Raw genomic sequence first — 12857 nt, 5'->3', positions numbered from 1 at the left:
CTCAATTCCAATCAACAATGAAGAACTTCTTGGTGAAGCGGAAGCTATATGAACGTGCTAAAAAGTTGTGAGTACTCCATGGTGATCTGGCTGACTCTAGGGCTGGGGCTGGGAAATACAGGAAGAGCTCAAAGCATCTCGTGATGCTAAAAAACAGGGAAGTGCTCAAAAAGAAAGGACCAAGCATGTGAAAAAGGCATAGGAGCCTGAAAGAGCAGCCAATGGTCAAGGTTGGAAAAATTTCATGAACAAATCAAGCGATAGTAATGTAGGATTATAATCCTAATAATAAAATTAATATCCATGAATCCACCCTAATATAAATAAATGGGTAAGAAGAGACAATTCTTTCCTATGAAAAGTTTTCCTAAGATATCACCTCGCATCTATTAGATTGGCTATCAGGCTGTCATCAACAAGGCAGTGACAATAAGTGTTGGTGAGGATGTGGAGGAAAGGGAGCCCATGTGCACTGTTGGTGAGAAGGTAAATTGGTGCAGCCACTATGGAAAACAGTATGGATTTCATCAAAAAATTAAAAATAGAACTACCATATGATCCAGCAATCTCACATCTGGGTATATATCCAAAGGAAAAGAAGACAACACCTGGAAGAGATATCTGCACCCCCCCATGTTTATTACAACACTATGCACAACAGCCAAGACATGGAAACAAACTAAGTGTACATTGAGGGATGAATAAAGAAAGAAAATGTGAGATAGATAGATATTATATTTACATTATCCAACCATATATGTGTGTGTGTGTGTATAGATATAGATAATTCAACTGTAAAACAGAAGGAAATCCTGCCTTTTGTAACAACATAGAAGGACCCAGAAAGCATTATGCTAAATGAAATGTCAGACATAGGAAGGCAAATGCTATATGTTCTCACTGACATGTGGACTCTAAGAAAGCTGAACTCATAGAAATAGAGAGTAGACTGGTGGTTGCCAGGGGCTGGGGCAGGGGGTGCATGGGGGCAATGGGGGGATGTTAGTCAAATGCTACAAACTTTCAGCTATGAAATGAATAAATCCTGGGGAATCTAAGGTACAGCATGGTGAATGTAGTTAACAATACTGTATTATATACCTGAAAGCTAAAAGAGTAAATCTTGAATGTTATTTTCACACACACACAAACATGGTAATTATGTGAGGGGATAGAGGTGTTAACTAAGCTTATCAGGGTAATTATTTTGCAATATATATGGATATCAAATCATCATGTTGTACACCTTAGACTTACATACGTTATTTGTCAATAATATCTCAATAAAGCTAAAAAAATTTAGCACACTTTTATCTCCTTAAGTTTGGTTTAAATCAGCCTTTTTTTTAAAAAAGAAGCATTTCAATTAATGAATAGAAAATAACCATTAGAACACCACAGTAATAATTGCTGGAGGCAAAATGCACTGAAGGATGCTAAAATTAGTGGGTGAAAGTTTAAGCAAAAACAGGATGTTTGCATACTCTCAATTTATCTCCCACAAAATATTGAATAAGAAGAAGGCAAAACATAGTAACTTTGTAGTGGAGATCCTGGAAGCCATCATCCTAGCTAAGTGATGAAGGGTAACACGACTGGTAATACTTATCGACATCATATACTTCCTGATGTGAAGCACCAAGAAGGGCGCATCGTGTCTGTGGTCTCCTTTACAACAAAGCATGTCCTCAATGCAATCATGAGAAAACATCAGATGAGCCCACGTTGATGGGCATCCCACAAAAATAACTGACCAGCACTTTTCAAAAATGTCAAGGTCATAAAAGACAAGTCTTTCCTTGTCTTTTAGGAAGACAAGAGGAATTGTCACAAATTAGAAGATACTAAGGAAATGTGGCAACTAAATACAATGCGTGATCCTTAACTGGATCCTGGAATAGAAAAAATGACATTAATGGAAAAACTGGTGAAATCCAAATAAATTCTATAATTCAATCAATAGTAATTTAGTTCTAAGGTTAATTTCTTAGTTTTGATATTGTTCTATGGTTACATAAGATGTTAACAAGGAGAAGCTAGTTGAAGGATATATGGTAACTCACTGAACTATTTCTGCAACACTTCTGTAAATCTAAAATGGTCTCGAAACACAGAAGTTTAACAAAGTGTGATGAGCACATCTTGGAATTCCTAGGACAGACAGGAGGACGGGAACACTGAATAAAATCAGCACACACTCACTCATCATTGGGAAGAGAGTTTCCAAAAGTTCAGAGAAAAGACAGACATGATCTCACATCCAGAGATCCTGAAGGGAAAGTGATTCAAGAGAAAAAGTGGACTCTAACAAAAACAACAAAATATATGAGGAACTTCTGAGCCATCCTCCTGCCTCTTCCTTCCCCTCATATCCAACAGCCTCGTGTGCTGTCAATTCCACTTCCTAAATGTCGCTGAGCTTGAGCTCCTCCTCCCTATTACTCCGCACTGCACTAGTCGGTACTTTCCTCTTCCTCTTGACTAATGATTTCCCATCCACAAGTTTTCCAAAGTCTAACATATCTTAAGTTGATGTCACCAGAATTGCTTTTCTGAAAGAAAAATCTATTTTCCTTCTCTGTTCAAGAACATTCAAGTTTATTCCATTTGGAATAAATCCAAATTCCTTAGCATAACATACAAGGTCCCTCACGATTTAGCCACTCTTTAATTTCAGCCTCATCTCTGTTCACCCCTCTAAGAAGTACTCTACACTCCAGCTGCCGGAATAGTTAAGTTATGAAGCCAAGAATATATCACCTACTCTGGCTCTGTTCATGTTATTCATTCATGAATAGGAGACCATGTTACCCAGCTTCTCTGTCCTGCAAATTCTTCATCATTTTTGTTCAGACACCATTTCCGTTTCAGACAGACCTCTGATTCTTCGCAACCTCCCTGTCCCATTCTACATGCCCCGAAAGCAGAATTAACACTGTCTCTCTGCTCGGCTGCCCCAGGACACTGTGAATACTGTTGATGAGTATACACTGCACTGCATGTGGCTTGTAGCAGATGAGATTGATTCTCTTAATTGGGTATAAGTCCTTCGATGGCAAGGTCCCTGTTTAATTCACCTAGGAATCCCCAGCTCCAACTCAGGACCTGGCACTTAGGGGTCAGTCAACACCCCTGGATCAGTGGAACCAAATTAAAATATAATCAAATCTGATTCCCAGGGGGTGCAAAGGAAGAAGCAGTTAAAGAAACCTATATGGCTATGCATGTTCCTGTCAAACTCAAATTTTAAAATGACATAAAAAAAACTAGGGAGGAAATAAAACCTTACGAATATGGAAGGACATAAAGGAGTAGTTTAAGCTACAAGTACTCTATTAGAAATTCTAGTATCCAGAATGATCTAGGCTTGAAAAACAAAATGCTATTGACAACAGAAAGGGCCTCATTAGCCACATCAACTTCAAGAAGAATAAGTAACGGGAAAACCCATTGTTTGGGAAAGAGGGGAATAATGTCAAAGATGAAAAGTAGAAAATAAAATTACTCAACTTCTTTTCGCTTACATCTTTTTTCATCAAGGAGAATGATGTTCACATTAGAAGGGGTAAAAAAATCTTGTTAGCAGGAATGAAACCAGGTTGGTTTATTTGAAAGAAATGATTATCGCTAGATTCAATTATATCCCAGGGTATGAACACAACTTGCTGAGATGAATCATTTCATCAGAGATCTTTAAGAAATTACGAGTTTGTGCAGTGAAAAAAAATTGCAGTTAAAAATGGAATGAAAGAGAGACCCATGCATTTCAAGAACCATGAATCTCAGCTTAATATTAAACTCCAATTTAAATTATACAATAGTTATTAGACAGATGGCTTGTCAGATATTGCAAAGCTGTGATGTCCAATATTGTAACCACCAGTCACATCTCACTACTTAAATTGAAATTATTTAAAACTTTAAAAAAATAATAATTAGTTCTTGAGTCATACTAGCCACATTTTAAGCACTCAAAAGCCACATATAGCTAGGGGCTACCATATTGCAGAGCAAGGATCATAGAACTGTTCCATCATGGCAGAAAGTTCTACTGGACAGTGCTGTTAAAGACAGCAGTAAGCATTAGCAACTGGTATAATGTACAGAGAATGTTATACTGAACTAATAAAATTTCTCTCATTTCATGGGGTCGTTATACTGTAGGAGACAGGGAGTACCTAGATACAGATTATCTTGATTTCAGCAAAACATCCCAAACATTTCTTATGAAAACCATAGTTGATAAAAATAAGGAAATGTGGACATGATATAATGCAATTAAGCAAACCATTGTCCCCAAAGAATGTTGATTAATGAACTAATAGATTTCGAGGGAAAATGATTTACCAGTTTTCTCCAAAATCTTGTCATTGATCCTTTCTTACTCAATGTATTTATCAATAATTTGCTGGGCAAATAAAAAGAACAGATATCAAGTTTTCAAACAACTAAATAACAGTGAGATTATTTCATAACTTTCTAGAGGACAATTTGCCAAAACATATAAAAACCTTTTATAATTTTACTTACTCTGACTCACAGTTCCACTTCCTCAGGAAATAGTCATGGATGTTTGCAAAGATCTAGCTACATACATGTTAGTCATAGCAAAATATTAGGAAAAATCTCAATGTCAAACAATAGAAGACTAATTAAATAAACCGCAGTACATTTGCATTGACCACCAGTGTATTCCCAGCGCCCCCTACAATACTATGCACTTTGTGGGAATTTAAAATATATGTCAATAAAAGTTGAATGAAGCAAGGAAAAAAGAAAATTATAAAACACACTGCCTGGTATGATCATATATATCATATGTATATGGTATGGTAATAAACGCATATGTACTGTATGTGTGCATGCAGGGACATACATATGTGCATAGAGAAGAAAAGTAGGCAGAGATATATTAAATGCTAATAATATTTATCTCTGGTAATGAGTTAGGGAACAGTTTTGTTTTCTTCTTTTAGCTGATCTATACTTTCTAAAAGTTCTGTCATGAATAGATGATCCTTTATCATAAGAACAACATTTTTAATAAGGAGCAATGGATAATATATTGGACAACAGAACCAATATTCAAAGGAGAGAAAACACATTCAAGAAGCTAGAACAATGGACCAAAATTAACAAGAGGAAGATTAATAGGTATATGCAGACAGTCTAACTTTTAAGTTAAAGTCCTCTGGAAAAGTACAATTTGGAGAAGACTAGCCTAACAATAAATTTGATAAAATAAACATACAACTATTAAATGAATTTACTAGCACAGTTTCAAAAAAAGTGAATAGAAACTTAAGTCACAGTAACAGGATATCTTGCCCAGAACAGGGGAGTAATGGCCCCTGTGTACTCTGGGGCGATGCCACCGTATCTGCTCACTGTCTCCTTGTTTCATACAGTGGAGCTTACCCAGAGGTAGCTAACCAGGAAACCGGAAGGACAGGAGATCCTACAACATGAGAAAAAATTGGCGGAATTTATGCTCTTCAGCTTAAAATTGAAAAACCATAGGAACTCCTAGATAGCTGTCTTCACGTACAAAAGAGAGACTAGACAGCATATCAGGTCACCGATGCAGAGAAGTTTCCGGACGTTAGACTTCCTCGTTGTGTAAGGAAAAAGAGCAAGTAAAAATTACACTGAGCTCACAAAAACCTACACACAAACGTTTACAGCAGCTTTCTTCCTCATTGCCAAGACTTGGAACCAACCAAGATGTCCTTCAGTAGGTGAACAGATAAATAAATTGTGGTGCGTCCAGACAATCACTATTATTCAGTGCTAAAAAGAAATGAGCTATCAAGCCATGAAAAGACATAAAGGAACCTGAAATGCGAATTAATAAGTGAAAGAAGACAGTTTGAAAAGGTTATATACGGTTTGATTCCAAATATACGACATTCTGGAAAAGGCAAAACTATGAAGACAGTAAAAAGATCAGGTGTTAGTGGAAAGGGAGGCAGGAATAGGCTAAGCCCAGAGGATTTTTAGGGCAGTGAAAGTATTCTGTATGATACCATAGTGGTGGACACGGGCCATTATACATCTGTCCAAACCCACAGAATACACATGAAGAGCGAAGCCTAACATAAACTGTGGACTTCAGAGGATAATGATGTGTCAGTGCTGGTTTATCAATTACAGCAGTGTAACACTCTGGTGGGGGATGTTGATAGGGTGGGAGACTGTATGTGTTTTGGGGGAGGGGAGGTGTGGAAACTCTTGTATTTTCTGCTTAATTTTGCTGTGAACCTAAAACTGCTCTAAAAAAAGAAGGCCTATTAATTTTAAAAATAACATCCCAAAATACACTGAACTTCTTTGAGAGACAGTGATCTGTCTGTTACTGTAAGTAGAGGCTGAGAGAATGACTTTCAGGAACACTGCAGAAGGAATTGCTGAATTGGAAAAAAGATTGTGTTCCTAAGTTCTACATGTCCCCCCAACTCTTCAGTCACTGTCATTTGTTCATTCAACAAGTATTTCTTGAATACTGCTGGGCACTGAATATTTGTGTCCTTCCAAAACTCATATGTTGAAGCCTAAACACTCACTGATGGTGTTCGAAGGCGGGGCATTTGGGAGTAATGAGGTCATAAAAATGGAGCCTCGTGAATGGGATTAGTGCCCTTATAAGGAGAAGAAGGGACCAGAGCTCTCTCCACCACAGGAGGAAACCAAGAAGCGAGTCCTCACCAGAACCCCATCCTGCTTGCACCCCATCTCGAACTACTCAGCCTCTAAAATTGTGAGAAAAAAAATGTGCACTGTTTAAGCCACACAATCTATGATATTCTTGTTATAGCAGCCCAAAGTGACTAAGACAAATCCTTTTTACAGTTATTTTTAAACCTGAAGTTTGCTGTACCTCTGGGAATACGTGGTGGTGAGCCAGTGGGTACCCAAAGCCACAGTGTAAACGTGGGGCATCCTTCAAGGGCATTGACGGTACTTGAATTTTTAAAATTCAAACAAAGGGATACATCGTTATTTAGAACACAAAATACAAATGAATTTTAAAGACACAATAGCAGAGAACTGTCATGGGTGCCATGAGGTGCTTCTAAATTTGCCCCCAGACCCCACCGAGGCCCAAGGAATACAAATTCACACTACGCTTAGAAAACTTTAGTGGAAAAGTTAGAGAAATACTGACTCACTATGTGCCAAGAACTCCTTGGTCTGCGGGGAGGTGCATGGATGAATAAAGCCCAGCTGGACCTTGAAAGAGCCAGCAGCTGAGAGGGATGACAGGCCCAGCTCTGTTGCAGCAGAAAAATACTCATCTCTGATGGAGGGCGAATATGATTAACTTCCTATCCCACAACAAGCATGGGTTTCATTCCTAGTTGTGGAAATACAAGCCAACCCTGAGAATATGATTTTATAAATGTCTTAACCTAGTAGCAGTACTCCGGGTCTGCTCTCTAGTGGGCAATTGTATGGCTGACCTTAACTGATATCTCTCAAGGGAAGACGATTTAAACTAAAGCTTGTTTTATCCATGAAAAGTCCATTCTTTATGGCTGCCATGGAAACACACAGATATTCTGATTAATTTCCGTTTACTGTTTCCCCTTTTGAAGTACATTCAGGGTCACACAATGTGTGCAAACAGAGAAAAAGAAAAACAACTTGTTTCCATCATTGAAGAACTTGATATATTTTGTATATCAACATGAACAGCAAAACTGAAGAAAGGAGAGAGGCAGGATGGAGTGAGCATGTGAATAAGGAAAATGTTAACTAAGTAAAAATAAGTAAATATGTCTTGAAAACCACGGAATGTCGTAAAAACTAAAGCGTTTCTATTGCTACGTTCGCATTACCAATAAACTGACTCTGGTCACACAGCTATACACTCTGCAGGTCAGCCCACTTCATTCAAGCGTGAAGACAAACTCACAAGTTGGAAAGTCAACATCCCTCAGGGGTCTGTCGTTACACTTCCCGTCACAGGTGCACACTGCCTTGAAACCTCTCCTTCAGCTGGCAAAGTCATCGCTCACCCCTCTGCTCCCCCACCTACTAAGCTACTCAGAGAAATGCTTTCCAAATGATGGCAAAATTGAGAGCAAGAAATTAGCCTCCATATAGAGCACTGGGTTACCAGTGGCTCAAAACAGTGCCGGTTTCCAAACTCATTTATTCATTCTTTTGTTTATTTATTCAACAAACACATGTTGGCTTCTACTATGTGCCAGGTACTGTGCTGTGTCCTTCCCCAGCTAGCTCCACTCTAGTCCACTCGTTCTTCCTGAAAACACTTCTGCACATTGCTCTTCAGATAGCCATCTTCAACAACACACCTTACGGGAGAAACCAAGGAAACTTACTGTTTGACTTGCAAAGTCAACAGTTCCAGTGCTGGGGTCTGGTCTGCAACCCCAGAGCTGTGAGGTTGGCTTGGTGGGAGAATGCACCCCAGGCCAAGGCTCAGGAACTAACTCATCAGAAGCCGTCCTTCCAGAAGGCTCTGTTCATTCACACCAACAGAAGTGAGTATATCTATTGCTTACGTCCATTTACAGAACTCTTTCTTTTTCTTGTGAGGAAGATCAGCCCTGAGCTAACATCTGCTGCCAATCTTCCTCTTTTTTGAGCAAGATTGCCACTGAGCTAACGTCTGTGTCAATCTTCCTCTATTTTGTGTGGGACGCTGCCTCAGCGTGGCTTGACAAGCAGTGCTAGGTCCACGCCCAGGATCCAAACCTGTGAACCCAGGCTGCTGAAGCAGAGCATGTAAACTTAACCACTACGCCACCAGGCTGGCCCATACAAAACTCTCTTAAAAGTCAATTTGATAGTGAAACAGAACTTGGCACATCAAAAATCTACTCACCATATTTATGAGATTCCATAGAAAGGTAAATACACAAAATCTAGAGGCTGCACTTGGCATCTCCTCCTTTGACTATGTGAAGTTTATACATTTATTTTATTTAAGTTATGGGGGACATGCATCTGTTTTCTCCCAATGCCGTAGAAGCAGTTAATCTACAGGAAATCCTGGAAGTCAGGACTTCTGCCTAATGAAGAGGGCCAGATGATGAGAAAACTTCTACCACAGGACTTTGGCTTCAAAGGATGATGCAGAAATATGTTTGCATCTATATTCTATTGTTTATGGGTTTGGTTTTGTTTTTCGCTGCTGTTTTTGTTTTCTAGTACCAGAAACTTTCAATTAGGAAAAGTAAGGCTAGTGCTTACAGAATGAGGAAACAAAGAATCAGAGTCCCCAACACATTCGGGGTTAACTGTAAGGACACAGTACTTCTCTCAAGAATGGGCTCCCGGGCAAGCCAGGATGAATGCTGTGGGTGCTCCCTCTTTCATGCAGGAATCAGGAAGAGTTCGAGACATGAAAATGCAGAGAGACACAGGAGGCCAACCAGATGCCCTCCAGTCCAAGTCCTACAGGTGTCTTCGGCTCTTTGACTGTTTAGGGGCCTCAACAACTGTCCAGAAGAAGGTGGGATTTGCCTGTTACACAGCAGTGGTAAGATCAGGCCAATCAACAAACAGCAGATACACACAATAGATTACCTGGGTCTCTAGGAAATTGACAGAAATGATGTCAGGAACAGCTCGTGCTCAGAGGTCTGGCAGTCATCTTTTCATTCAATTTTTCATTCACTCCACAAATATTTATTTATCTTCTTCTCAGTGTCTGGAACTGTCCTTTCGAGGCACACAGCAGTGAACAAAATTTTCCTTCGTGAAGTTTACATTCTAATAGAGAAAATCAGGAAGGAAGAGGAAGAAGAAGGAACAATCAGTAGCTATTGGCAAGAGGTCCCAAGGTAGACCACCAAAAGTTCTCTCAGTCCAGCAGATTCCATCCTACCATCCTCCAATTTCCAGTTTTCAGAAAGCCTATCAAATTGGTGGAAGGCTCAAACTGGGTTTTTGAGACAAAAGGCTATTTCCCAGTAGCATCTGAAATTCAAGTTATCATTTGGGAGTGCTCCAATAGGACATCATTGCTAATTTCTGGACTAGCTAATGGTTTGTCTGCGTGCCTCTGTTACCCAGGTTCCTACAAGCAGAGGTGAGCACAGTGGAAAGTGCATGAGCTTATAGCCATCCTGCTGAGGCACTGGGAACTTGGATGACCTTGTACATGTTACTTAATCTGAGCTTAGTCATATGTAAAATATGGAAAATACCTACCCCATTATATGAAGATAAAATAAGATAATATACAGAACGTCTCTGGTAGAGTGTCTGGAACATGATGGGTACATTTGAAATATGGCTATTAGTAGTTGTTATTGTTATTGTTATTAGGATTTGTCAGTTCCTCCTCAACAGCCTGCCAAATTACAGGCCAAGCAATGCCAAAGATGCATGTGGGGCTGTGTATCCCCAGGGAAGTGAGAGGGAATTATGGAAACCACCTTGCAGGGACCATTGGAACCCACAGGGATGAGTGTATCCAGATATACCTACAGGAAGATCTACATGGTTTTTAATGACCTGCCCAAGATTGCACAATGTCGCAAGCTCCTTCCCAAAGTGACTCAGAAGTAAGCCTTGGGAGTTTATTTGTAGCCCTCTTGTATGGGCATTAAATCTGTAAAAATATTGTATGACTCCTCAAAGTGGTGCAAGACCCCTAGCAAGCTGAGTTAATCTAAAAAGTGCGGAAACCATCCCAGTTGCCCCAAAGAATCCCCTGGTGATTGGCCAACATACAGGGAGTGCCATAGACAGACAGCAGCCCCCACAGCACAAGTCTTCTGGGGTGGGATGAAGTGGAGCGAGATGTAAATGCGAGTGAATAGAAAGAGAAGGAAAATAAACCAAAGTGTGCCAAGGCTCTGGTACTTAAGAGCATCAAGGACCTAGGATACCTCTGTCATCACCCTCTCGTATCAAAAGACACACGTATGGTGTTGGGGAGCATAGAGGAGAGGAGGTTACCTTTCTAAATGCACATCACAAGGCAGTGGGGAAAATGCTTGTAGTTTTGTTAAAAATAAAATAGTCAAAGCAGAGAAGAGCCAAGGAGGTAGCGAAATGGCAAGCAGATGAGACACACTTCGATCAAGGCCTATAAAGGGTGTTCCCAGGGAAAGCTTGTGAGGAAGCTCAGGCTTCCAGGGAGGCAGGAAGAATCGCCAGATTCTCACCCCTGGTGAGGCTACTCAGTGACACAAGGTAAAGAGAGAGCAGCCATCTTGGATTTTATGAGAAAACGTGCCAACTGCCTGAACGGCAGCAAAATTGTCACTCATGCCTTTGTAGAATGTACAAGTGAGAATGCTGTGAGAAATCTAAAACCTTGTCAACACAAGTGAAAGCTCTGGGAATGAAAGAACCTCCGCTTTCCCCGAGATAAACCTCAAGGCTCGATGAGCCACATGTACTTTTTCACTACCAGGTTAAGGCAGATGGGCAAAACAAGTTGATCATTACAGCCTGTCAGAGGAAACCCATAAAACGACAATGTCTGGGGTGTTAGCCTCTAGACCCTGGCTTGAGCAGGTGCAAGTCAGAGAAGCAGCCTGATTTTTCCCTGCCCTTCTGGGCTGGATGGAGCCGATGGCAGCTGTGGGAGTCTAAGAAAGAAGGAAAGCTATGATGTGTGGGAACTGGTGGCTGCTCATGGGATGGTATGAGGGTCGAGATGGGCCTCCTGTGTGATTCAGGCATGCCTGATTTGGTTTAGGAAACTGAAGACAGGCTGCTAGAAGCTATTTCTTGTGTGTCTGAGAATCCTCTAAGGAGAGTATTCACATTGAAGAAGGAGCCATGCATAACGAGCCTAATCACAACATTGGTTGTATGAAGGGATGGGTGGGAGAGGGCGAGACCAACATGGTGGCTGTTACTCTATGTCTGCCGTTGGACTCATATCTGAGGACTAGAGAAGAGGGAGCTGTGAATAAAAGTTTGAAAAGGCGGTTTAAACTCAGGAAGACCTCATCACAGTTCTGAGGCATCGTTCCCGGAGTGTGACACAGCAGGAAAAGGATTTTTCTCCCCACTGTCACTGCCTGAGCCACTCCACAGCAGTGACTTCTCAAGGATCCCAGGATCCATTAGTGCCTGGAGGACATGGAAGGATCCATAGGGGTGACCTTTGATAGTTAAGCAGTTTGTGAGCACATGACACAATCTCTGTTGGCAAAAAACACATTCAGGGGCACAATGTATGGAACTGAGTTTCTGTGAGAACAGAGGGGCCAGGGCCTGTATAACTGGTGTTATTCCTGTTATAACGGAACAAGATCATGCTCTAGTTAATCATGTGGGCTCAGGAATCCAATGGCCTGGGCTCAAACTAGGCTCCACACTAACTGGCTGTGTGACAGTGTGCAAACCATTCGCTAACATCTCTCAGTCTCAATTTGCACATCTGTAAAATGGGGATAATCGTAGGCCCTAACTCATGAAATTGTTATGAGGATTAAATAATGAAGACCTTCGAAGGGTTTCTGACATAAAAAATGCTCAACAAACTCTAGGTTTTTTTCTTGTTGTTTTTTTGACTGATATGTGTACCCACTGACTGGTGACATCTAAGAAAATATATGAAAGAAATAACTTCTTCAGCAAAAACAGAAAAGATTTCTATCACTAATCCACTTCCACAATCAGACTTGAGGGAGCTTCTGGGACCTCACTGAAGCCTACACAGTTACTTCCAGTTATAAAAATCACTTGAAGAAGCTTACAGTGAGATATATGATATATAAAATATTACTTTAAATAGATTTAAATAAACAAGGATGGGAACATAAAATGGAACCAAGATAGAGCTAACAAAGCATACACACTTACTAGCAGAGCTATATAACAGCAAGCTTAAAGGTCTTCAAAAGAGATAGGATCCTGTTTTG

The 12857-nt window shown here is 40.3% G+C and overlaps 1 protein-coding gene across 11 annotated transcripts in view; it reads right to left on the bottom strand.

The window, feature by feature from the left end:
- Nucleotides 1–12857, bottom strand: part of ZPLD1 (zona pellucida like domain containing 1) — a 317360-nt gene that overhangs the window by 285732 nt on the left and 18771 nt on the right. For all 11 annotated transcript variants that reach the window (XR_011503139.1, XR_006528379.2, XR_006528380.2 and 8 more), the window contains exon 3: nucleotides 9556–9741. The gene's annotated coding sequence lies outside the window, so the exon portion shown is untranslated. The remainder of the gene's footprint in view (nucleotides 1–9555; nucleotides 9742–12857) is intronic.

The sequence above is a fragment of the Equus asinus genome, chromosome 5 (genome assembly GCF_041296235.1).
Source record: "Equus asinus isolate D_3611 breed Donkey chromosome 5, EquAss-T2T_v2, whole genome shotgun sequence".
Taxonomy (NCBI): domain Eukaryota; kingdom Metazoa; phylum Chordata; class Mammalia; order Perissodactyla; family Equidae; genus Equus; species Equus asinus.
Note: the sequence above shows the minus strand (reverse complement) of the source record. Positions and strands in the feature narration are given on the sequence as shown.